This window comes from Rhinoraja longicauda, chromosome 15 (assembly GCF_053455715.1).
Source record: "Rhinoraja longicauda isolate Sanriku21f chromosome 15, sRhiLon1.1, whole genome shotgun sequence".
Lineage (NCBI taxonomy): Eukaryota > Metazoa > Chordata > Chondrichthyes > Rajiformes > Arhynchobatidae > Rhinoraja > Rhinoraja longicauda.
In genome coordinates this window covers 31710701-31738009 of record NC_135967.1, presented here as the reverse complement: position 1 = coordinate 31738009, position 27309 = coordinate 31710701, and the positions used below count along the sequence as shown (strand labels likewise).

Below are 27309 nucleotides of genomic sequence, written 5' to 3'. Positions count from 1 at the left end.
AACGTGGGAGGAAACCAGAGCATCCAGAGTAAACGCATGCGGTCACAGGATGAACGTGCAAACTCCATACAGACAGCACCCATAGTCAGGATCGAACCCGGGTCTCTGGCACTGGAAGGCAGCAGCTCCTCCGCTGCATCATTGTGCCACCCACATGGGATTCCCCAAACTGGAGACTTCTTAATGTTGCTAAACCATTTCCAGCAGTTTATTTTAACTGTAATATCATGTGCCATTCAGGTCATCGGCACAGAGAGGATTTCATTCATATTGAGGGGATACAAAACCCCTGAGGAAAGAATAGAAATAAGAATTAAGATGTTACACTTGTTTTGTTTGATTCACGAGGATGTTCAACATCATCTATAACATCCAAGCACTTTTGCATTCCATATTTGCTAATTGCCATCCTTTCAACTTTCCCTGCTTATTATTGTTCCCATTTTTTAAACTTGTTCTTCCCCACCCCCAAACATGGAATTATAATGATAGGAAGAATAGTTGGTGATATATCCCTCTGGGGGCACTTCACCATGTGATTAACAAGTCTTACAATACAACTCTCATGCAAAACATGAGCACTGAATCAAATTGACGTTGCTATTTACCTTCCCTGTGTAATAGCTCATATTTTGTCAAAATTGGAATCTACCCCTCATTCTTCATGCCAACTTCTTAATTGGTCTAAATCCTTTTGAGTTTGCCTCTATTTTGTTTTGCTATGATTTACCAATGATTACATTATGTGGAGAACATTGTATTACAACATCCTTTCCAAACGTCAACACTGTATCATTGCTTTTCCTTCCAGTGCAGTAAGATATAGAAAATCACTGTGAACATTGTATGCCTTTGTACTTCACACACCCTGCATTAGTATGTTTCCCTAAAACATAAATGTGATACTGGTCAGATATTTTTTGCACGTTTTTGCACCTACTTCTCGCTTGGGATAACATTTTTGTTGTACTCACGCCTGAGCTACTTTCCTTCATTTATTTTTCAGAGATTCACTTTGCACAGATTAAACTATTCTGCCTCCCAGGGGTCTTTCAACCCAACTATCTGAGAAAAAATGTTTTCACTAAATGTCTTGAAAAATATTAGGTATTAAAAGACAAATTTCCCTGCACTGTTCTAAATCAATGTTTATTGATAAAGGCTTCATGGAACCCTCTATCATTTCTGGACTTACTTTTAGTTTTGCTCTAAAATAGTGCACTGGGATAGGTTTCTCATTCTCAAAAATAGTTCTTTATTTCAATACCATTACATTATTACCTTTGGAGAGGAAAAAAACTGCAGATGCTGTTTTAAATTGAAGATAGACACAAAATGCTGGAGTAACTCAGCGGGTCAGGCAGCATCTCGGGAGAGAAGGAATGGGTGATGATTTGGGTCAGACTGAAGAAGGGTCTCGACCCAAATCATCACCCATTCCTTCTCTCCCGAGATGCTGCCTGACCCGCTGAGTTACTCCAGCATTTTGTGTCTATGTTATTATCTTGACAGGGTGAAAGTGGGGGACATTGGTTTTTTTCTTGTTGGAAAATCTAGAACTAGGGGTTACTGTTATAAAAATAAAGGATTACCTATCTAAAATAGAGGAGGCAAGAGATTTTCTCTCAGAGACTGGTGAAAGCATTGTCTATGTATATCTTTAATACAGAGGTTTATACGGATTGATAGGTTCTGGGTGAAAGGTTATTGGGGGTAGGCAGGAAGATGTGGAAGTTATAATCAGATTCCCTTATTGAAGGGAAAAAGACCAAAAGGGTCAATTGGCATATTCCTGCACTAAACTTCTGGGTTATTATATACTTTGCATATTGCAGAGTTGGAAAGCTATATAAAGTTATCCCCTTAGATGTTTGGCAATTGGCAATTAAAAATATTCCTAAATCTTAATAAATTCATTTGCTTTGTTAGCTATTGATGAAGGCCTCCTTAGAAATAAAGCCACGTCTGCTTTGCTCCAAAAACCGAGTCAAAGGTTGTCTCCCACTTATATTGACTTTCATGTATTACATTATGCTGCCTAATTTGTCTCATAAATAGTTTTTGGTGTGAGATTTGAGGGTGATATTAATCCTTGTTTCGTGGAAAATAAGTAGTTACTTACTTACTTACTGCCCATTATGCCTCCTGGCCTGCAATGAAACAACAAAGGTTCTCCACTCCTGTCTGTTCTGGGCTAGTTTCTGGACACTACCCCAGATCTTTTCCATAGTTTTCATTTCCTTCTCTACAGTTCGACGCCATGTGGTTTTGGGTCTCCCTCTTTTCCTTTTCCCTTCTGGTGTCCAGTGCAGGGCTATTCTTGGGATGCTGTCTGGTTCTCTTCTCAGTATATGGCCAATCCAGTTCCAGCGCTTTCTCATAATGATGGTATCCATACTATCTTGCTGGCATTGAGCAAGGAGACCTTGGTTGGATATGGTGTTTGGCCAAAATATTCTAAGAATTTTTCTCAGGTTCTTATTATGGAAGACTGACAGCTGGTTGATGCCACTCGCTGCCATTCTCCAGCATTCCGAGCCATATAAGTGGGTGGAGAGGACACAGCTCCCGTATATCTACAACTTGGTCTTGGTGCTGTATTGCTGGGACCTCCATACATTGTTTAGCATTCTGAAAACATTCCTAGCCTTGTTTAGCCGGTTCTTAATGTCATTTTGTGCTCCGCCATCGTATCTGACTTTACTACCAAGATAAATAAACTCCTCAGTTATGGGAAGGTCGTTTCCATTCACTTGGATTGGTAAGGGGTTTTGGATGTTTATAGTGTCATTAATTCAGATTTTTTAATGGTTTATCTTCAAGCCAATTTGTTGTGCAAAGTCACTAAGATGGGATGTTTTTTCCTGCATGTGTTTGTGAGTGTGGGAGACCAGAGCTATGTCATTAGCAAAATCAAGATCTTCCAATGTTGAGAAGAGGGTCCATCGTATGCCTCTTGCTTGATCTTCGGTTGTCTGACGCATCACCCAGTCAATAGCAATATTGAAGAGTAGCTCTGACATCACACACCCTTGTCGAACTCCTGTCTTCACCTGGAATGTGTGGTTACTATTCCCTACTCTGCAAGAGAATTTGGCGTAGAAGCTCTTAATTAAAATAAGTAGCTGGGCAGTTAAAATCTCTTGTGCGACTGAGCCATGGTAGGACTGCACTGCTGGGACTTTCTTCACTGCAAAGCAACCTAATAAGGGACTGAATCAGACCCAGAGGCAGCTTGTAAAAAAAAATTATTGGGCCCACAATAGAATTGCTAGTGTACCAAAGTGTGATTTTGCTCCATAGGTTTCATAGGTAGATTCAGCGATCAAGTTTTGTTTTAACCACCACCTAAGTGACTAAACTTGTTTAATATTTCTCCTGATGAACATAGCTGTGACAATGCAGAAGTACTTTAATGGTAGAAACAAGGAACTGCAGATGCTGGTTCATACCAAAGATAGACACAAAGTGCTCGGGTAACTCAAAGGGTCAGGCAGTATCTCTGGAGAAAAAGGTCGGGACCTTTCTTCAAGACCCTTTCTCCACAAACCCATCCTTTTTCTCCAGAGATACAGCCTGACCAGCCGGGTTACTCCAGCACTTTGTGTCTATCTTCTTTAAATGCTATTTCCAAGATACTTTGTATATGGTCAAACTATGGCCAATGGATTAGGTTATTGCTTTATACACATGGGGCAACACTAAATTTGATACTGTGAAGGGACATATCCTTCTTTGGAATTCAAACATGCTTTGGATTTGAATGCTAATTCTTTTGAATTCAGTAGTTAACTTTGGCAAAATTCACATCTTATTGGCTCAGGCCAACTCATGGCAATGATGCACAAATGTTTAATCCACTGCTGAATATCCAGACATCATGTAATTCATAGTCCGATAGCTGCAGATGAATCCAGGATAAAAATCCATAAAATGAGCGATGTAAGGACAGATTTTTCCCTGGATATTGTTATAAATGTAGATTACTATTTGTCATGAGGAGATGTGCTTTGCATGCACAGAAAGCTTTCCCACAGTCAATAAAATGGCCATCAGCATTCTGCAAATGCTGTAAACAAGGTTACCAGAGAAGGTTAAGAATGACTATGCAAACATAATTAATGCAGAACAGGGAGAGCACAGAGAAGTCGGAAAACAAATATGATTATATATTGCCATCTATTTCTGCATCATTTCACATCCTGCCAGAAATATGACTGACAAGCATGAGTTGAACTTTCACTTTTGATGTGATTTCAGCATCTCTAAACAGCTGGCATGTAGAGCATCCATACTGGTGCATTAGTTTTGAGGCTATTTTATTCCACATCAAATGCAGAACCATGACTCTGGATTAGGGTTGAGGTTGCTTGACTGCACCTCTTCTTACCTGGAGCATCATTGCCAAGAAGTAGGTTAATCCTCTTTTTTACACTATGTTCTGCGTATAATCACGATATCTACTCTGATTCCCCTGATTTAAAAAAGAAATCGTGGAGATGGGCAAAAATACTGGAGGTAATGTCATGACATTTTATGCACTGATTTATGCACCAGAATAGATCTCTGCAGTTGTTGTCGGGTCCCATCTGTAGACGTCAGGACTGCTATGCAATTGCCATGGGAAATGAGTCAGGGCTGAAAGAGGTCTCACCATGGTGGCAGAAAATGCTCCCAAGAAGTTGAGGGAAAATGAAGTGGAGGAGTGGGGAGAAAAGGATAATGTCCAAGACCTTCATCCCCTACCCATGCGATATGCTTTCCCGTCAACACTCTTGAGAAACTCAAAATGACTGCAACCAGCCGGTAATAGATTTTTTTTTTAAATGACTGAACTCATTGAAGGACACGCCACACATATTCCACACATTAACTAATGATTTAGTTAATAGAATGTTGGTGATTGGAAAGTGAGACTGGGAGATGCAGTGAACAATACATCGATTTAACAGTGGAGACACTTTAATGTCCATCTCTTCCCGAAGTCCTCCACAATGTGTCCTGAGTCACAGAATTGCCCTGAAAACACCTGTTTGACATTCATGGACGAATTGTGTGCTGAACAATCGAGAGCAATATTAGCTTCTGTATTGATGTCGGACAAACATGAGGCATTCTAATGGAAGTGCCCAGATCAATTCTCTGATGGTCGCTAATCAATCCAGAAATTATCACTAATCAGAATCTATTGGGGGAAAAATTTGTTTTTTTTTAACATTATTTGCACATAAAAACGTATGCATTTTCGAGGCACAGACTTTCAAAACTAGAAGGCAATGATTAGTTTAATTTCTCAAACATAACATTTTATATTCTATATGTCAGATATGATTATTATACAGTAGATTTGGGTTGGCATTAAATATATCCCAGTCTCGACTGGTGTTTGTCCTCTGCCCACCAATTTCTTTTTAACTGACCCTGAATCTAGTGTTGTGAAACAAGCCTGACAGCCTGATCCATCAAATGTGAAATTAAGGGAATAATCCACTGACATGTCATCTGGCAGTAAAGCCTCCACTCAGCACCACAAGTGGGTTCCTGGTTAACAAAGCAGGCTGAAATCACTTGAAACTCATCCAGCAACACAGCAGCTAAGTGCCCAAGGAAGTTCCAAGTTCCGAAGACTAGATGCAATCCAGCCAAGCCTCCAGTGGCTGAATGAAGAAGGGAAATTAGCTCACGATTCCTGATCCCAATTTAGTGCCCTTTGGTGGAAATTTCACACGCATGACGATTGACTGAAGATGACACCCAGCTTAGACCACCTTTTCGCTTAAAAAGAGCTAACAGTCACCACAATTGGCATTTAGTCAACATGCCAACAGCTGCCTGCTACCTGTAAAATTGCACACCAGGCATCTTCCATGGGATAGAAAAAGGCGATGATTGGAAATAGAAAGAAAAAGGTGTCTGCCTTTGTGAAAGTTGTACTACACTGTAAAGCACCAAGGCACAATGTGATTATCCTATAAAATATATTGATTTGCACTGTAGCTCAATGAAAAGCAGGCAAGTTGCAGCTTTGCATTTCTACTAAAGCATCAGCATTGGATTCTTAAGTTTTAACTTCACGTGTCCATTATGTTGAGAGAGAGTTCTCTTGGAGCAAACCCCCCTCCCCCATAAGTGGGTACTGAGGTGATTTGGGGATGGCATCAACAACAAGTTCCAGGGCCCATTATCACTTTTACGTCAACATTTCCAGTTGAAGAGGCAGCTTTCAATTTTGCCTTCCTCTCTGTAAGACAATTTGATCTGATTACATGCATGGCTGGACTGCAGCTGGTGACGGCCATTAGCAGGATTGATTTCCTATCACAGATGCTCCCCTTATGTGAACGCGTTGGTTGAGTTCAAGAGTGTGATCCATCAGTATCTTGATTAAATGGATAGAGTATGTCTACTGTCATCCTGAAAATATTGAGCTGTCAAACAAGGAAATACCATGAGGATCTTTGCCAGGTAGATACAAGCACTTTGCAGCCTTTCTTCTAACACTCTGTGTAAAATGTATTTAATGGGGCACTGTTTTTCTAGTTTAGCGAACAATCATTTAATTGGTGAGAGAAATCAGTCCATCACCTCATTTACAGTGATATTAAAATGAGACAAACTCATACGTTTTCAGGCAGCATCTCTGGAGAGAAGGAATGGGTGGCTTTTGGGTCAAGATCCTTCTTCAGACATTTTCATACCTTTTCACACCATACATTTTCATTCTATCATATGCTTGTAAAGTAACAAAGGGATTCCAAGACATATATCTATAAGACGATATTCTTCTATAACATTTGCATTAAAGAATCTGATGAAGTTTCCCTAAGTTGCTGCAATAATTTGCTCAATCAATCATTTTTTTAAAAACATGTGCAAAACAATGTTGCTGGGCTAAATGACCAGACAGGTCATACTTAATAAGCCTGGTCCTGTCTTCATTCTATTGTCCATTAACACAATCGTAGGAGTTAGTAGCCTTAGTGCTACTTTATCAAACTCAGCAAAGACCAGAGATTGAATCCATCATCGCACTGTTTGCAGTACTGTGTGCAGTTTTGGTCTCCAAATTTGAGGAAGGATATTCTTGCTATTGAGGGCATGCAGCGTAAGTTCACTAGGTTAATTCCCGGAATGGCGGGACTGTCGTATGTTGAAAGACTGGAGCGACTAGGCTTGTATACGCTGGAATTTAGGATGAGAGGGGATCTTATTGAAACATATAAGATTATTAAGGGATTGGACACATTAGAGGCAGGAAACATGTTTCCAATGTTGGGGGAGTCCAGAACCAGGGGCCACAGTTTAAGAAGAAGGGGTAGGCCATTTAGAACGGAGATGAGGAAAAACTTTTTCAGTCAGAGGTTTGTAAATCTGTGGAATTCTCTGCCTCAAGGCAGTGGAGGCCAATTCTCTGGATGCTTTCAAGAGAGAGCTAGATAGAGCTCTTAAAGATAGCGGAGTCAGGGGGTATGGGGAGAAGGCAGGAACGGGGTACTGATTGTGAATGGTCAGCCATGATCACATTGAATGGCGGTGCTGGCTCGAAGAGCCGAATGGCCTACTCCTGCACCTATTGTCTATTGTTTATAGTGCTGTGTCATCAGGCAAGTCTCTTCCTCCTATGATTTACTCCAGTGGTTTATCCAAAACGTCCCTGTGATTAAATTCTATCTGCTGCTCCTGTGCGATCATCAATATTTGGAGCATTTATGAGTACCTTATTCATACTCTTCAAAATAAATACATTTGTTTATGTTTGTCATTATTTATAGTGTAACTGATGTGTTGAATTACAGACTGCAACTCTTAGACTCAACAGGGGCTTCACTGAAACAAAATGTTGGCATGGATAACAGGGTCTTGGCAAATACGGTTCACTCCACTTCAATGCCTGTATGATAGTCCTTGACAGCATCATCTAAAGCCATGGAGGCTTGTTGTATGTACTTGTTGTACCTCATCACCAATTTCATTGACTCTTCCATGAGCTCTATGTAGTCAAATTGCCTGTTTGATAACAGTAGCAGTAGCTGTAGAGCTAAAAACATAGAAAATAGGTGCAGGATTAGGCCATTTGGCCCTTCGAGCCCGCACCGCCATTCAATATGATCATGGCTGATCATCCAAAATCAGTACCTTAGCTAGTGCCTTACAGTAAGCTAGTGCCTTACAGTGCCAGAGACCAGGGTTCGATCCTGACTACAGGTGCTGGTCTGTATGGAGATTGTACATTCTTCCCGTGACTTGCGTCGGTTTTCTCAGAGATTTTCGTTTTCCTCCCGCACTCCAAAGTAATACAGGTTTGTAGGTTAATTGGTTTGGTTTAAAAGATAAAATTGTCCCTAGTAGGGTAGTGTTAATGTGCAGGGTTCACTGGTCGGTGTGGACTTGGTGGACCAAAGAGCCTGTTTCCACGCTGTATCTCTAAACTAAACAAAGAAAATCACCATCCATTTAATCCAACTCATTTGTGCACAGAAATTTGAATGTGACTGCTTTTGTCAGGGTACTTTTTAAATAGGTGTGTCTTCTGCACATACACACACACACACACACACACAAGTTATTTGTCTATGATGTGCTTAATAATGATTGCAGTGGTGGTGGTATGGAGGGACCCTACATCTTTTCTCCAATTAAATATTAAGAAGGAAGACCAGAGACACTGCTTTCATCACAACGTCTATTCCCCTGGCCATGAACAATCCTGGTAACTATCTACATTAAAACCGGTGGTGTATTTGAACCTAGGTGAAGTTTGGACCAAATAATATGCCACCATCATTCTGCAGCCATTTTATATTCTTATTTTTACTTGGGGATTTTCTAACTCTGCCCGTGTCTCTGCTCCGCAGCAGCTGAAATCAGGCCTGTCTTCACTGCAACTTCAGAAAATGCCACTTATCTTACAACAAAATCTATAGGTTTATTGGTGTCTATTTGGAACCATAGAAAACAATTGGAAAGGGTACAGGACTATTTTGAGTTTGAATTTTGTTAAGCACAGTGCCACTGAATTAAATTATTGTTAACATGCAAGTATTCTCTTTTCTGGGGCTCCTGTTCAGAATTGAAAATGGAAATGATATTTTGATTAGGAACATCATGGGTGTGTTTTTGTTTTTTTATTCATTATCGTTGGTAAAAATTGTCCAACTGTCTTGTTTTGTTTTTGAACTGTGGTGGTACCAGGAGACTGTGTGATGAGTGCCATGTGTTATACTGCCTCAGACTGAAAGCAGTCAGCAAATTCCATCTGAGAGCACAAGATCCAACATCCATGTTTGTCTTTCGGCATATTTCCAGCCGCTCTTTTTATAATTGCTTGTGCAATGGTTTTTACTTTCAGTCCAAGGAGATAAATTTCTTTGGAAAAAGTCAGAAGAATCAAATGCCTGAAAATGTTCAAAATAAAGTGTCAGAATTAACAATGTCCTGTAGGAAAGTCAGGAATTCTGCGTGAGAATCAGCTGCAATGCTTACACGAAGCTTTGAATGCTGAAAAAATGGATTCTCTGAAGAACTCTTTCTTGTTTTTAATGGAATACTGGGCACTCCTTCTGCATAAGAAGTGATGAGCTTTTCTCCCAGTGCAATTGCAGACTAATTCCATTCCCTTAAATGCCAAATGGGGAAGGGATGCAAGCTTTTGTTAAATCCTTGCTGAATCTTGACTGGCTTTACATTGGCATGAATATGATCTGCTATGTGTTCTGGATCCTTTAGTTTTATCTTCTTGCAATTTATACTGCGCTATGGATTTGGGACAAACAAAACCATCAGCATTTATTCGGAGGTTAGAAGTTAATGTTACGCCAATTCCATGCATATGATTATCTTTATGTAAGTTTGGCTTATTAAGTATGGCTAATGAGCTTGCTTTGATGCAGCACAAACATCCAAAAGGCCATCAATTAAAGCACATCTTGCATTTAGATGGCAGCGTTCACAATCTCCAAGTAATCTAAAGCATTTCATTCTAACAACTTGACGCTGCCTTTGTGGGTAGATTGACAGCAAACTGAGATGAAGCAGGGACACACACGTAACCAGGAGACGTGACCAAATAAAAGGTTTTGAAGTAATTGCTGCTCAGGATATAAGGAAAATGGCCCTGGTCTTTTTATGGAATCTTTCACATCCACCTGAGAGAGCTCATCCAAAATTTAGCACATCTGACAATGCAGACCTACCTCAGGGTAACTGAAATTACATTGTCAGTCTGTATTATAAACTCAACTAGCTGTATCTGGAATTTAAGACCTTCGGATGCCGGAAAAGAAAGATGTTGCCAATTGGACCATATGTTAGAAAATTGTGAGGGCAACTTTACTTTAACTCTGCAACATGTAAAGTGGAAAGTAACGTGGGGTGAGCTGTGAACTAGTAATTGATTCAGTCCAGTCTGTCTCCCACCAGACTGGCTAGGCATGTCTTAGACAAAACAAAGGTTAAAACTCAAAACAGAACTATTCAGAGCAGAGGCAGCAAACAAATTCTTGGTAGATGCTGGGTCGGTGCCTCAAATTTCCTACATAATATGAGGCTTAGACTGCATGCCCTGATGTTGCTCCAGAAACAGGAAAAGAAAGAGAATTCTTCATTAATGAATGCTGCCATTTATAATGGTAGCAGAACACTAAATATGCCTGAAGGCATTGTATTCAGGGTCTAATTTTGCTGAACTTTGGCCGTTAAGCTGCAAATTATGAGCTCTTATTTTAAGTCTTCGTAAAGTCTATGTGGTGGGGGGTAGAAGCAGGATAATTGGTGTAGGGCAGGAGTTGAACATAAGGATTTAAAAGTTAACCAGATAGAATTACTGCATCAAATCTCTTTGGATGGAAGCTATCTTTATGAAAATGGGTTTGATATCTCAGGGCTTGCGATATTGCCATTTCCCGCATGGCACATTGAACAGACATCAAGCTTTTGTTACTGTATTATTTGTTTGCAAATTAAAGCAAAATAGATTTTTCAAATTCTTCATTATGTCCATTATGTCAGGTATGTCTCACTACCAATCCCTTTTAAACCATTAAGCAATCAGAATTTTTATTATAACAAAAAAAGAAAGCGAATACTTCATTAGTAAATGTCATCATTTATAATGGTAGCAGAATGCTAAATAAGCTCAATGGTATTGGTATCCATACCTGTTTAAATACTTTCTCATGGACAGTACATGCTGACAATATACTGCACGGTCTTCAGGGAGAAAGTGTTATGTGTAACTTAGTAAAGTAGGTGCATTAACGTGAAGAGGGCTTGGGTCTTTACCTTGCCTGAATGTGTCACTTCGGACAATTCAGATCCTTGGAAGAGTTTGGTTGATACTTCCAGCCACTTCTGCCATCAACTTTCAATATTTAAAGTAGAATAAAATTACAAAAAAACAAAAGCAAAGCGAAAAATATGTTAAAATGGAACAGATTATTTGGTTGTTATCTCATCTGAGGGTCCCAGCAATGCCCAACTGGCCATTGCATTTCGCAAAAATGGCTTCAATAGTATGAAGTGACAAATGGTATATATTTATGTAAATTCTTGTTGTTGAATTTTTTATTGAAAATAGTTTTACTTTCCGTTCTGAACAGTCTAATTGGAAAGAAAATTTTAATTAAAAATATGAAATATTTAAAAAATGATGGAAATACTCAGCAGGTCAGGCCACATCTGTGAAGAAGTTGTCTCAGCCCGAAACGTCGTTCAGAGTTTCAGCCCTCCAGAGATGCTGCCTGTCCCGCTCAGTTACTCCAGCTTTTTGTGTCTTATCTTCTGCGAAAAGAGAAACAGGGTAAAAGTTTCAGTTCTGAGATCCTTCATTGAAACTGGGAATGAGAGTTGTCAGCTGCAAAGAAAGCAGGGGAAGGATGGTTACAACAAAGGAAATGTCCCTGTTAGGGTTAGTCTGAATGGATTATTGTGGCAGTTAGAAGCAGATTATGTGTTGAGAATAGCAGGGCTGTGGGACATGGGCAGCAGACTAGATTAAACAAATGAAGAGAGAAACACTGAGCTAAAGGCACAGATAGAAGACTGGCAGAAATGTCAGTTCTGGTACAATTAGAAAGAAAGAACGAGTTGCCTCAAAATGGAGTGCTTGATATTAAATCCAGAAGGCTGCAACCGTCCCTAATGGAAGATGAAGTGATATTCCTCAAGATGGCAGTGGGATTTGTGGTAACAGTGCAGAATGCCACAGACGGGGAATAGAGTGTGAGTAGGGTGGAGAATTAAGTGGTGGTCAGGATCATACTTGTGGGCAGAAGACTGATGCTCCATAAAGTGATCACCCAATCTGCATTTGGTTTCTCCAATGCATGATGTATTTTGGCAATCACCTGCGCAGAAAATCTGTCTTTAGCTCACAGCCTAATAAACAGACTTCATACAATGAATAGGGGTGAAAACTATTGCTGATTTCTCCATATTATCCTCGGCCAATGAAGTCTATTATTACTCTTATTTTCTGCCCATTTACGATTGAATAAAACAGATTGAGATAATAGATAGGGTGTGTATAAGCAGAATTTGTTTTAATATTGTCGTTTTTTTGTGACTCTCAACGAAGACAGAATCCAAATAATGCGAGGAGTGGATTCAGGCCACAAATCATCTTACTAATTAATTCTGGAAGGCATTTGCACATTAAAAAAAAGAACATCTGGCTTTTTCTCTTGCCTGTCAATTTTGTATGTCTGTGCAAGTACTAACTGAATGAACCAGGATCTTCAACTCAATTGCACACCATGTAAATCCAGACACAGGCTGGTAGTAGATTCCAACAGTGGAAATCTTGGTTCAGGTTACCGAGTCGGTCAAGATGCCACCCCACTTGTCTTGGATGGGAGAGTTTACATTAACAAAAAATAACATGGCCCATTAAAGCCATGGTGACGTCACGTTGTGGATTGTATAAACAGAGGCCTAAATTGATTTGTAAAAATGTGAACTGCAAATCCAACTAATCAGAGTTCATTAAACCCATGCTACACCACTTCATAATGGACGACTTACCAATTCCACATCAGTTTCATTACGTTGTAATCAGCTAAGCACACGAGGGATCTCAAACTGAAATAGAAACAGGAAGGCATGTTTTATATATAGGAATATGAACAAAACTACTATAAGGGGAGCAGAATTTTGATGGTCGGAAATATATACATAGAATTCAGACCAAATCGAAATTGCTCCTGGCACTATCTCCCTTGTCTCTGCAGGTGTTTGGTTTAATTTGAATCTAATTCAACAACTCGAAGCATTTTCCAAATAAAATTTCCCATTTCACAATATGTATAAGTGTACACTTAACAATAGACAGAGTCTATTAACAGAGTCTGGGTGGTCTTCTGTCAGGGAAACCCTCTTAAAAAAAATCTTTTGAGCTCATCCTGTTCTTTGCAAAAGATAACGTCCCCCACTTCCCTTCCCCCACATCTCCCCACCCTCCCCTACTTCAAAGGAGGATCTTCATAGTTCTTATTATCTTTGGGAAGATGGTTGCTGATCAAATGACATTGATTTCTCATTTGATCGCTTTATATATCTTAACACATTTCTCACGGGAAGATTTTGCGAGTTGAGGTACAGTTTGAAAATCTGTAGCAAAGCAGTACACAAGTAAATGTTTTAGTTTACTACATCTCGCCACACAATGACAAAGTAAGATTTATTACCTTGTGTAGCTATATGATATTGCTACTTAGAAATTGTAAATACAAACTGAACAAATGTGCATGCTGATTTGCTAAGGCAGATCTGTCCATTTAATATGCTTTATGATGATTAGATTTTCAATTCCTTTCCATTTGCATAAAAGATGGGCTCTGAAATAATGATCCTGCTTACTACGCCACTGATAAGACACATGGTGGTATTCTGAACAGGTCCATGTTACTAACAGTGTAATTAAGCCTTGTTTGAAAATGGGAGAAGTCAGATGGAGATAAGCTGTTTCATTACAGAGGACAGCGGAAACTGGTGGAAGCAATTTCTTCCTTTCAGGAGTAGAGTGTCTAATATTCTAGATATATGGCCACGAGCACCAAAACTGATCTCTGGTGTCAAGTTGTGCAGAGTAGGGAACATATTTTTTTTAATGAAAAGACCTTAGTCATAGTCATACAGCGTGGAAACAGGCCCTTTGGCCCAAGTTGCCCATGCCGACCAACATACCCCTCTAAACTAGTCCCACCTGCCTGCTTTTGGCCCTTATCCCTCTAAATCTACCCTATCCATGTACCTGTCTAAGTGTTTCTTAAACATTGTAATAGTACCTGCCTCAGTTCCTCCTCAGGCAGCTTGTTCCATATACCCACCACCGTTTGTGTAAAAAAAGTTACTCCTCTGATTCCCATTAAATCTCCCCCCCTTAAACCTATGTCCTCTGGTTCTCGATTCTCTTACTCTGGGCAAAAGAGACTGCGTTTACCCGACCTATTCATCTCATGATTTTGTACACTTGTCCAAATACTTCTGGTAATTACATCACTAAATACAATTTTAAAATATATATAAATACATTTGGAATAATATTAATTTTCGTACATTGCCTTGGATTCACCTCTTCCATCATGTAAGACTTCTTGTCTGCTGGCAAGTAACCTGATTGGAAATACTTGGACTTTGCAAACAATGCAAGGAGCATGTGTTAACAGACAAGTCTTCATTTCTCCAACAAATTAAGAAACCTTTTCTCCATTTAATGATTGAACTGAAATCGGGTTGAAGAAGGAACAACATCATCGGATTATGCAATAATATGTTAGCATCCCAGATTCGATATACACCATAGCCAGGCTGATGTGGTTGCGATAATGAGAACACGGAACCACACCACATAACTTGGACACATATCAAGAACTGTAGGCAGTCTAATGCCCATTCCCAAAAATATAAATGGTGCCATTGAAGCCATTGGGACACAACTAACTGGGATATTTAAGTAGCTAGTGTTTTTCTGGAAATGGGCAGCAAACCCTTTAGCATCTAATTAAAGTAGATCGATGGAAATGGATAGAACAACAGATACACACAATTAATTGGTAATGTATTTATTTCTGCATCAGATGGTTGTGGGAATAAAATCCACTTGCAAGGTTCAGCAGTAAGTTCCAGGCTGTGCAGTACTTAGTCTGAGCTGTTAGAAGTGTTGTCCTTCAACGAGACATTAAACTCAGGTTATCACTGTTCCTTGAGGAGGACATAAAAGGTCTCGGTATTACTTCAAGGGAAGTAATACAAAAAGGGACAGTGGAGTTACTTTTGATGTGCTGGTTAATATGTATTTCTCAATCCATATTCGGAAACCAAATCATCCGGTCACTCACATTTCTGCTTTATTGGAAATTGGCTGTCAAAATATGGTTAGTTGCTGCATTGCATTTTGTAAATGATACGTACTGCAGTGTAGCAGAGGTGAGGGAATGAATATTTAGGGGACTTTGTCTTGGATGGTGCTGAGGTTTTGTTTGTTGTGGGAATGGCATTTATCCAGGCAGAATACAATTCACTCCTTATTTCTGTTATGCTGATATGGAAAGGGTTTGGGGATAATCTGCTCTCGTAGACACAACATCATATTCATACCACATTCTGGTCAATGGTCACCTTCTGATTGTTGATGTTGGCAGACACAGCTATCAAATATAAAGGGTATGTGGTTCGGCTAATTCTTGTGGGGCATAGTTGTTGCTTGACACTTGTGCATTAATTGCCATCAATTGGCCTATGCCCTCAATATTGTTCTGATGGGAGGAAATCTTCTGCCAGATTTTCTACTTTTATTAGATGAGATCAACATTCACCAGGACCCACAAAGCTGAGGCCTAATTAAGTAATTTTGAACTGTTGTTATTTTAGGAGTATAATCATGGTGTATACATTGTAGTGTGTGCGTAAATAATAACGTGATATTGTCGAGATATTCTGTTCTAACTTCAACCTTAAGGTAAATATTGATCAGGACAATGGAAATAGATCTGATGCCACTTTAATTAGTGCTATGGGTATTCTAGACACATATGACAGCATCTGGGATCTTGATCAATTGCCTCAACTGAAAAAGGACCCGGTCAACATGACAATCATTGTAACATAATAATTGTGAACCGTTGAGAGTCAATCTCAATGACTCTTGATTCATTGATTCACAATTATTGATTCTTGATAATGCAATAATCTTTCCCTATTTATTATGTTGGGTAGTTACCTGGGTTGTTTATGCTCATGTCTCTCCTGAGATCTGAATCTACTGACTCAGTGGCAAGACTGCCATCTGTTAAGCCACAAAGCAGTTATATGGAGCGGCACAGTGGCACAGCGAATGAATTGCTGCCTTACAGCGGCAGAGGATCGCGTTCAATCCTGACTATGTCCTAATCCTAATCCTGTCCATATGGAGTTTGTACGTTCTCCCTGTTTGCAGACCTGTTATGCTGCTGCAAGTAAGAATTTCATTGTTCCGTTTCAGTACATTTGACAATTAAACACTCTTGACTCTTGACTTAATTAATTGAAAATCATGTTGGAATGTTCTAAAGTCACGAGACTCCGTATATAAATGTGTCAGTTCCCTTTTAACAACTGAGAACTCTGTGATGAAGGTGTGATATGTAATTGAAAGACTATTAATTCTCGGAACCAGAATGATCACAGGATGGTTTTAAACCAAGTCTTGTAAGCAAAATAACCTGTTACATATTGTAGCTTAGAGCTTCATATGTGCACGGAATTACAAATAAATTGCCATCTTCATGCATAACAAAACATTTTGGAATGCAGAAGATAGTTGTCTTATGTGTAACACAGACAAATTGGTATCCTACTCTGTTTAAACCATTGTTAACTATGTTTTATCTGTTGTGTAATGCATTGAACTCTTCTCATTTTCCTGTGCACAATGGCAAATGAAACACCAATATTTACGTTCCAAAGAAGGAATCTGAAGAAGGGTCTCGACCTGAAACGTCACCTATTCCTTTTGTCCAGAGATGCAGTCTGATCCGCTGAGTTACTCCAAGTTTTTGTGTCTATGTTCAGTTTAAACCAGCATCTGCAGTTCCTTTCTACACAATATTTGTGTTATTCTGCGTATAATAGCTACAGTCTAAGTGCTTGACCAGATGAAATATCCTCAGACCTGTGGGCCATACTTATTGTAACTCAATCGATCCCTTTGAAAACCTCATCACATGCTTCCCTGCGGCTACTTTCTTAAATTCCATTATGAGTAACCTTAATAAAACAAAATCAAGCAATGTCATGCTGGATATTGAAAGACAGGCTTTTAAGGATGAGGCACATAATTTGAGCACAGAAAAATAGCATTAAATTTTATTTACAATATTATGACCACTAGATTAAAAGAATGCAGCTCAAACTTAATGATCAGGTTCCTGCACTCAACCGGGATGTTATTCATCATTATAGAATTGAATTGCAGCCAAGATCATCACTTATCTATTAATCACAAGATATGCACCTCATATACGATGCTCTCTCGTTCAATTCACTGTAAAATGTTGACAGACATAAAATATGTCAGTTGGCTTACCCTAGTGATGTTATGTCAAGCCCTGGCCATCCATTATATACTAACACTGGTTTAGCATTGAGGCAGTACCACACTCACTTGAACACGTCACCAAACGTAATATCATCCAAATGATCCCATGGCTCTATTTAATAATAATAATAATAATAATGCATTACATTTATATAGCGCTTTTCATGTACTCAAAGACGCTTTACAGGGATTTAGAGAACATAGGGAAGTGAATAAATAGATAAATAAGTAAATAAGTAAACGAACAGAGAAAGGAGACAGAAGGTGAGGTGACCTTCAGTGGTTGAAGGCAGTACTGAACAGGTGAGACTTCAGTGATGTTTTGAATGTGGTGAGTGTGGAGGAGTCTCTGACGGTTTGGGGTAGTGAGTTCCATAGGGTGGGAGCAGCGATGGAGAAAGCCCTGTCCCCCCAGGATCTGAGTTTGGTCCGGATGTGGGGGGTTAGGAGATTGGCAGCAGCAGAGCGGAGGGTGCAGGTGGGAGTGTGCCTGTGGAGGAGGTCGGTCAGGTAGGATGGGGCCAGGTTATGGAGGGCTTTGTAGGTCATGAGGAGGATTTTGTACTGGATTCTCTGGGGGATGGGGAGCCAGTGGAGTTTGTAAAGGACGGGGGTGATATGGTCACGGTTCGGGGTGTGGGTGAGTAGACGGGCAGCGGAGTTTTGAATGTATTGAAGTTTACTGATGATTTTTGAGCGTGCGCCATAGAGGAGGCTGTTGCAGTAGTAGGAGGCTGTTGCAGTAAAGAACAACAGGGTGTTTTCTCATGTTTTAACCAGCAGTTGTCGCATTACCAACATTGGGGAAGATGTAGATTCATCACTTCCTATTCTGCTGTTTATAGGATCACTAGACCAAGCGGACCCATTGGGCCCAAACCTCTCCTGTATTGGTGCAGCATCCTCTCCTCCCCCCCTCCCCCTCTCCCCCTCCCCCTCTCCCCCTCCCCCTCTTCCCCCTCCCCCTCTCCCTTCCCCCTCTCTCCTCCCTCTCCCCTTCCCCCGCCCCCCCCTCCCCTCCCTCCTTCCCCTCCCCCCTCCTCCCCCTCCCCCCCTCCCCCCCACCTCCCCTCCCCCCCTCCCCCCCACCTCCCCCCCTCCCCCCCTCCCCCCTCCCCTCCCCTCCCCTCCCCCTCCCCTCCCCCTCTCCCCCCTCTCCCCCCCTGCCTCCCCACCTCCCCTCCCTCCTTCCCCTCCCCCCTCCTCCCCCCCTCCCTCCTTCCCCGCCTCCCCCCTTCCCCTCCTTCCCCGCCTCCCCCTCCTCCCCCTCCTCCCCTTCCTCCTCCTCCCACTCCTCCCCCCTCCCCCTCCCACTCCTCCCCCTCCCACTCCTCCCCCCTCCCCCTCCCACTCCTACCCCCCTCCCCCTCCCTCCCCCCTCCCCCTCCCACCCCCCTCCCCCTCCCAATCCTCCCCCTCCCCCCTCCCAATCCTCCCCCTCCCCTCCCCTCCCACTCCTCCCCCTCCCCTCCCCTCCCCTCCCCTCCCACTCCTCCCCTCCCCTCCCCCCCTCCCCCCTCCCCCTCCCACTCCTCCCCCCCTCCCCCTCCCCCTCCTCCCCCCCTCCTCCCCCCCTCCTCCCCCACCCACTCCTCCCCCCCTCCCCCCCTCCCCCCCTCCCACTCCTCCCCCCTCCCCTCACCCCCCCCTCCCCTCACCCCCCCCTCCCCTCAACCCCCCCTCCCCTCAACCCCCCCTCCCCTCACCCCCCCCTCCCCTCACCCCCCCTCCCCTCACCCCCCCATCCCTCACCCCCCCCATCCCCTCCACCCCCCCCATCCCCTCCACCCCCCCCATCCCCTCCACCCCCCCCCATGCCCTCCACCCCCCCCATCCCCTCCACCCCCCCCCCATCCCCTCCACCCCCCCCATCCCCTCCACCCCCCCCCATCCCCTCCACCCCCCCATCCCCTCCACCCCCCCCATCCCCTCCACCCCCCCCCATCCCCTCCACCCCCCCATCCCCTCCACCCCCCTCCACCCCCCCCATCCCCCCCCCATCCCCCCCCCCCCCCATCCCCCCCCCATATCCCCCCCCCCCTATCCCCCCCCCCCTATCCCCCCCCCCATCCATCCCATCCCCCCCCCATCCCCTCCACCCCATCCCCTCCACCCCCCCCATCCCCTCCACCCCCCCCATCCCCTCCACCCCCCCATCCCCTCCAACCCCCCCCCCTCCACCCCCCCCATCCCCTCCACCCCCCCCCCATCCCCTCCACCCCCCCCATCCCCTCCACCCCCCCCATCCCCTCCACCCCCCGCATCCCCTCCACCCCCCCCCCCATCCCCTCCACCCCCCCCCATCCCCTCCACCCCCCCCCATCCCCTCCACCCCCCCCCCATCCCCTCCACCCCCCCCCCATCCCCTCCACCCCCCCCCCATCCCCTCCACCCCCCCCCCATCCCCTCCACCCCCCCCCATCCCCTCCACCCCCCCCCCCCATCCCCTCCACCCCATCCCCTCCACCCCATCCCCTCCACCCCCCCCCCTCCACCCCCCCCCCCCATCCCCTCCACCCCCCCCCCATCCCCTCCACCCCCCCCCCATCCCCTCCACCCCCCCCCCCCATCCCCTCCACCCCCCCCCCCCCATCCCCTCCACCCCCCCCCCATCCCCTCCACCCCCCCCCCATCCCCTCCACCCCCCCCCCCCCCATCCCCTCCACCTCCCCCATCCCCTCCATCCCCTCCACCCCCCCCCATCCCCTCCACCCCCCCCCCCCCCATCCCCTCCACCCCCCCCCATCCCCTCCACCCCCCCCATCCCCTCCACCCCCCCCATCCCCTCCACCCCCCCCATCCCCTCCACCCCCCCCCATCCCCTCCACCCCCCCCCATCCCCTCCACCCCCCCCCATCCCCTCCACCCTCCACCCCCCCCCCATCCCCTCCACCCCCCCCCCATCCCCTCCACCCCCCCCATCCCCTCCACCCCCCCCATCCCCTCCCCCCCATCCCCTCCCCCCCATCCCCTCCACCCCCCCCATCCCCTCCACCCCCCCCATCCCCTCCACCCCCCCCATCCCCTCCACCCCCCCCATCCCCTCCACCCCCCCCCTCCCCTCCACCCCCCCCATCCCCTCCACCCCCCCCATCCCCTCCACCCCCCCCCCCATCCCCTCCACCCCCCCATCCCCCCCCCCCCCCATCCCCTCCACCCCCCCCCCCCCATCCCCTCCACCCCCCCCCCCCCATCCCCTCCACCCCCCCCCCCCCCCATCCCCTCCACCCCCCCCATCCCCTCCACCCCCCCCATCCCCTCCACCCCCCCCATCCCCTCCACCCCCCCCATCCCCTCCACCCCCCCCCCCCATCCCCTCCACCCCCCCCCCCCCCCATCCCCCCCACCCCCCCCACCCCCCCCACCCCCCCCCATCCCCCCCATCCCCCCCACCCCCCATCCCCCCCACCCCCCCCATCCCCCCCATCCCCTCCACCCCCCCCCGGACGACGATGAGTAAGGTGGGCCTAAAATTGTTGTGCTGTTGTGTACCGTTTTGGCTGTAGTTCAGGAACAAACAAACAAACGAGAGTTTTAGTATATAGATACTGCATACAAAGCTTTTCACACAGGTCAGGAAATTGGGGCTTAGTCATGTTTGAGTCCATTAAAGGGATGGTGAATTTACAGTAAGCACCCGGTCAGGTGCCTTGAAAAATATCAGGAAGTTGTTGACTGTTGCCATCTTAGCCTAAAGGTTAAGTCAGTGCCAGAAAGAACCTCTCTTCAGGGAAATTGTGGAGTTGTTTCAGCAAGGCTGCAATGGAGTTGAGCAAAAACACAGTGAAGGTGAGGACACATGTCCTTGGTGTGTATTTACTGTTCAAATGGTCTGCCACATGTACCTCAAAAGCTAAGGGTTCATCACCCTGCTGGAGATTTCAGCTTGTGGCTCTGCTGCAAATTAGAAGGCTGCAGGAGGTAATGGGGCACCCCCACATTGCCAGCTGAGAAATAAAAGCTGAGGCTGACAGAGGCAGATAATAATATATTCACAGAACAGCAGCAATACATTGACCCTTAAAATCCTGCTCTTTTCCTGTCTGCGATGAGATGTGTTCTTTTTTTTTTTTTGTACTATGGGTCACACGTTCAACGGCCAATTTCTGTTGGGAAATGTAGAAATGATTGCTATGCACCGGATAATATGATTAGGTTTGCATATGCCAGAAGGCAAATTCAGATGCATTCTGGAGAATTGCATATGCACCCTGCACGAATTGCACCCTGACCAATTTCCTATGGATGCTCATCGACATGGAAGTGATTGCTAGTTATAAAAATTGTACAAAATTGTTTTTATGCAGAAACCGTAAAACCCAAATTCAAATACGTTCAATTTCTAGATAACAGGCTGTATGATAATATTGCACAGGAACTTTTTTGACTGCAGAATATTTGGGGGCTCTCCATTCTTACATGATTCAATCCTGGTACATATTCTACAATTGTTAATCTACAATTATCTTATGGTGTGAAACTTATGACTTCCTGTGTTTAATTCATCAATTTTCTCAAGTGAAATGATCAAGTCGAGTTTATTGCCAAATGCACAAGGTGAGGTAGAGATACAATGAAAATCTTACTTGCAGCTGCATCATAGGCATGTAAACTCAAACAACACATAAAAACATAAATTATACATAAATCGCACAGAACTTCAGTGAAAAGGAAGGTGAATACTAATTCATGTTGTTTTGTACTTTGGTGGTAAGAATAGGAAGGCAGATTATTATCTGAATGGTGTCAAGTTAGGAAAAGGGGACGTACAACGAGATCCGAGTGTCTTAGTGCAACAGTCACTGAAAGGAAGCATGCAGGTACAGCAGGCAGTGAAGAAAGCCAATGGAATGTTGGCCTTCATAACAAGAGGAGTTGAGTATAGGAGCAAAGAGGTCCTTCTGCACTTGTACAGTAGCTTTGAAGTGCATGTGTTGATGATTAGAGAGGAAACGATCTTGTTACCAATCCTAACCACTAAATGAGGTTTACCGATGAGGAAGTTAAGGATCCCCAGAGGTACAGAAGCCCAGGTCTTGAAGTTTGGTGATGAGTTGGTGGGTATGATTGTGCTGAAGGCCAAGCTGTAGTTGATGAACAGCCTGACATATGAGTTCCTGTTATCCAGATGGTCAGAGTAGAGTGGAGAGTCAGTGAGATTTTCCCAAAGAAGCAAACTCATCTGAGAACAGTCGTGGAGGCACAAGGAACTGCAGATGCTGGTTAACAACAAAAAAAGGAACAAAGTGCTGGAGTAACTCAGCTGGTCATGCAACATCTCTGGAGAACATGGATGGGTGACATTTCAGATTGGGACCCTAGGTTTTTCTGAGTATAGTTATTAGCCATTCTGGTAAACTTGCTGTTTAAACTCGACAAAGAGTTTGTGTTTTAACAAACTCTTCAATAATTGAAGGCTTTGTTGCCACTCACATGCCACTGGACATTGGTAAAGAGACAGTAACATTCCACTGGAGACCAGGAAATTCCAAATTAACCACGAATTAAACGCTAACCCATTCCAAAGCTACAATCTTAGCCATCGATTACTCCTGATCTCACCCTCCCCTTACCGATTCATCCCGCTGCAATATGTAAACAGCACTGCTCGAGTGAAATTGTGTCAGAAATCGTTGCTGGCTTTGGAAATCATGGGAATTACAAGCGCGGCGTCGGGGACGGGGCTGGTTCAGCATTGCTGAATTCTATCAAGTGAGTGAGGCGGTGGTCCAGAGCAACTAACAAGTGGTTTATTGTGGCTTTCCCCACTAAATGCGCGAGGATAATAGGGCATAGCCCTCCCTCCCTCCCTCCTCAGCAGGGTTTCCAGTGCGCCGCTGGATCTCGCAGCTCGCTGAGTTGCCTTTGTGCCAGCGAGATAAAGTGGGAGGAGCTGCCCTTCCTGTAATTGTGTCGTTTCACAAGTTGGATATTCCCATCCCAGCTCTCAGTGTTGCCGCTGGAAGGACTCGGAGCGGCCGCCTTGCTGCTCCACAGCTTCTTTAACGCATTATTCTGCCGTTCATTTCTGACTTTCGGTCCCACTTCTCCAAGATGACAGGACAGTCGGCTACATACCAGAGTCAGCTGGTAAGTAACCCCTCCCACCGGGGGGGGTCGGCTTGAGTACCAGGTTATCATCTATCCTTCCAGAGTGTGAATCAGCTATTTATTTTTGCTAGGGGTGAGAGAAACACGTTGGTTACGTGAAGGGTGAGAGACCGATAAGGGATCAGAAATTGTTGCGACCGACCAGAAACAGCTTGAGCTCAGTGCAAAACAAAAGTGCAGCCCGGATCTATCATCCTCTCAGATGGTACCTTGATCTCCAGACCAGATCCACACGCTCCTTGCGTTCTCGCTATATATTGTCGGTTTATATTTGCAATTATAGTTTGAAGGATTATTTAAGTACACGATTTTCTGGCTCAGTGTGCAGGTATAAACTGTGAACCGAAGAGAAAGAGAGCGGGAGAGACGCCAACAAGGGTAAATAAACTATATCTTTGATCCTACTTCTGCTTTAGAAACTTATGGTTATGTGCCATACCTTTTTTTGTTGTTGTTGTCAGTGCTCTCATGAGATTTGTATGCCGGTTGGAATAACACTTATGGCTCCGTGAAGTCAGGCGTCATCCCGACCCCCACCTATTCTTATCTATTCTTCAATAGTTGCTTCAGCCACGCTCAATGGAAACATATGCCTTCAGTCAGTTAATTATAGCCACTACTCTGCTTGACTAATTGTGAGTGGCTGTCGGTCCAAGTCTTGCTGTGATTGCAGCGAGCTTCCTAACCCTGGAAATATCAATGCTTCTTGACAAGGTGCAAATTAGTCTGTGTTGTGTGTTTATGTTGGATGGGGGAGTGGGGAGAGGAGAGGTGGCCACATGGAATCGTTATAAGAAAGCGCGTGCTTTGGAGGAAAAAATGTTTGGGTGAAATACTGGGATTTTAAATGTTTTTTTTAATTTTGAGTGATAAACGTGCCTCAGACATGTCTTGCACCAGCGAGGCTAAGGGTCGCCGGCTACATCTGTCTGGCTGTTTCACAGTGCAATGACTCACTGCAGAATGTGTGCGCTGTTCAAAATGTGTCTGCGGTTTACTTTATAAAAACATAATACATTTTCTGAAAACATCTGGAGATAGGCCATTTAATTTTAAATAAATATATAAATCTAACCATCCCCCTCCCTCCTCCAATTCCCTAAGCTGATAGCAGTCAGAGATATTTGCCTCGCCCTCTTTTCAAAGTCATGCGAAGTGCTTGGGATTGTTCAGGCTGTCGTGTTCAAGGTAACTGACATTGTTGTTTCGTTTACCGTACACGTGTGGAATGTTGCAGCAATCGTCAACTCACTTCAACTTTTCTCACCTTTTCAACCCTGAGGCCAGTTTTGTTTTCTCACTGGAGCACTCACTATAGGCGTTCCTCGCAGGAAATGCATCACATTGTTTATATGGATTAAATGCAGAACACACGCAGATCAGCCAAAGTGTCGCAAGGAAGGACATAACGTGCTGGAGTAACCGAGCGGGTCCCAACCCGAAACCTCACTGATCCATGTTCTCCACAGATGCTGCCTGAGCCGCTGAGTTGCTCCAGCACTCTGTGAAACCTCACCGATCCATGTTCTCCACAGATGCTGCCTGAGCCGCTGAGTTACTCCAGCATTTTGCGTCCAGCAGCTGCAGTCCCTTGTTTCTCTAAAATGTCACAAGGCACGGCTAAATTAAGTGGAGGCCAATTCTCTGAATGCATTCAAGAGAGAGCTGGATAGAGCTCTTAAGGATAGCAGAGTCAGGGGGTATGGGGAGAAGGCAGGAACGGGGTACTGATTGAGAATGATCAGCCATGATCACATTGAATGGCGGTGCTGGCTCGAAGGGCCGAATGGCCTCCTCCTGCACCTATTGTCTATTGTCTAAAAAAAACGTCAACGTAGGAATGAATCTGGACTGAAGTTATGGAGGTGCAGAAAGCAAATCCCTGATGTATTAATTATCATGAAGGCACATTGATTTGAAACGTTGGCGTTATTTCTCTCTGCACGGATGCTGTCGGCCTGCTGAGTATCCCCGGCCTTTACTTCATGTAAGACTTGTATAAGTGTTGCAACAGACCAATGAAACCCATAAATTATTGTACCCCAGTCCATCCGATCTTCACTGGCAGCTGCACTGGGTGTCCCTGACTACAGGTGAGGTCGACAACGTGGCCCATTATGGTTTACCCTGACCCGCTTACTGCTGACGTTACAAATGGTTCATTCAACCCAAGCCAAGGTTGGGGCAAAGATCTTGCAGAGGTGTATAAAGTCTTGAGGGGAATGGAAAGGGTCAATGCACAGAGTCTCTAACCCAGAGTAGGGGTATCAAGAACCGGAGGACATGGGTTTAAGGTGAGAGTAACCCGAGGGGCAACTTTTTATCTCAGAGGGTAGTGGGTAAATAGAACAAGTTACCAGAGATAGTTATGGGACATTAATTGGGCCGCATTTGGAGTATTGTGTACAGTTTTGGTCTCACCATTACAGGAAGGATGAGGAGGGTGCAGAGGAGGTTTACCAGAATGCTGCCTGGATTAGAAGGTTTCAGCTGCAGAGACGGGTTGGATTTTTTTTCTCTGGAATGCTTGAGGTTGAGGGAGAGACTTGATAGAAGTATATAAAGTTATGAGAGGCATAGATAAGGTAGACAGCGAAAGAAAGCCTCTCATAACTTTCTTTCATAACCTTATCTATGACTCTCATAACTTTCTTTCTCCAAGGTGGAAATTTCCAACACTAGAGTGCATAGCTATAAGGTGAGAGGGGGAAGGTTTCATGGAGATGTTCAGGGCAAGTACACAGAGAGTGGTGGGGGCCTGGAACGCATTGCCAGGGTTGGTGGTGGGGGCAGATATAATGGCGCCATTAAAGAGGCTTTTAGATAGGCACGTGGAAGAGCAGACAATTCAGAGACATGGATCATGTCCAGGCAGAAGAGACCAGTTTAACATGGCATCATATTCGGAACAAACATTGGGGGCCGAAGGGCCTGTACCTGTGCTGTACTGTTCTGTGTTCTATAATTGAGGCAAGTCCTTTAACACCATTTAAAAGGCACTTGGACAGGGAAGAAAGGTTTAGAGTGATATGGACCAAATGTGGGCAAATGGGACTTGCTTAGATGGGCATCTTGGTTGACATGGACGAGTTGAGCCAAAATGCCTGTTTTGTGCTTTATGATTCTGTGACTCTAACTGATGCATGTTTAATATGGGCTGCATGGATGGCCGAAGTAGATATCGGAGGCATAGATTAAGCATCACAGCAATCACAGTGAAATAAGAACTGTGCCAATTACTAAATCATTATTGGGACATCCCATGTGGATGGATGACAGACGTCAGCAGCCAAATGTGCCTTTGGAGCATATCAATGGCTAGTAGGAGAGTGTTAAATGCTTGACTGGGAACTTTGGTCATGTCTCGGTTCCAGATGCCACTCATTCATGTGGGCTAGCAGCGTCCAGGTACAATTCCTTATCTCTGCTGCGTAAGGCACCCTCAGCTGGAACAACTGTAATTTCAAGGTTGGAGGTTTAGAGGAGATCTGAGGGGAGGAGATTTTTTTCATGCTGGGATTTGAATCTAGAATGCCTTGCCTGAGGAGGTGATGGAGGCAAATACTCTCAAAATATTTATGAAGCAACTAGATGACCACTTGAATTGATGAGGCGTAGAAGCTAAG

General features: G+C 44.5%; 1 protein-coding gene across 5 annotated transcripts in view; it reads left to right on the top strand.

Moving 5' to 3' along the window:
• The window catches only part of mid2 (midline 2), a 190487-nt gene that overhangs the window by 49287 nt on the left and 113891 nt on the right, over nucleotides 1-27309 (top strand). For 2 of the 5 annotated variants that reach the window (XM_078412439.1, XM_078412435.1), the window contains exon 1: nucleotides 23530-23662. The exons of 1 other annotated variant lie outside the window; for it this stretch is intronic. The gene's annotated coding sequence lies outside the window, so the exon portion shown is untranslated. Of the gene's footprint in view, nucleotides 1-23266; nucleotides 23285-23529; nucleotides 23663-23717; nucleotides 24062-27309 lie in introns of those variants that run through there. 2 more of the 5 variants (XM_078412438.1, XM_078412437.1) reach the window with 2 other exon arrangements.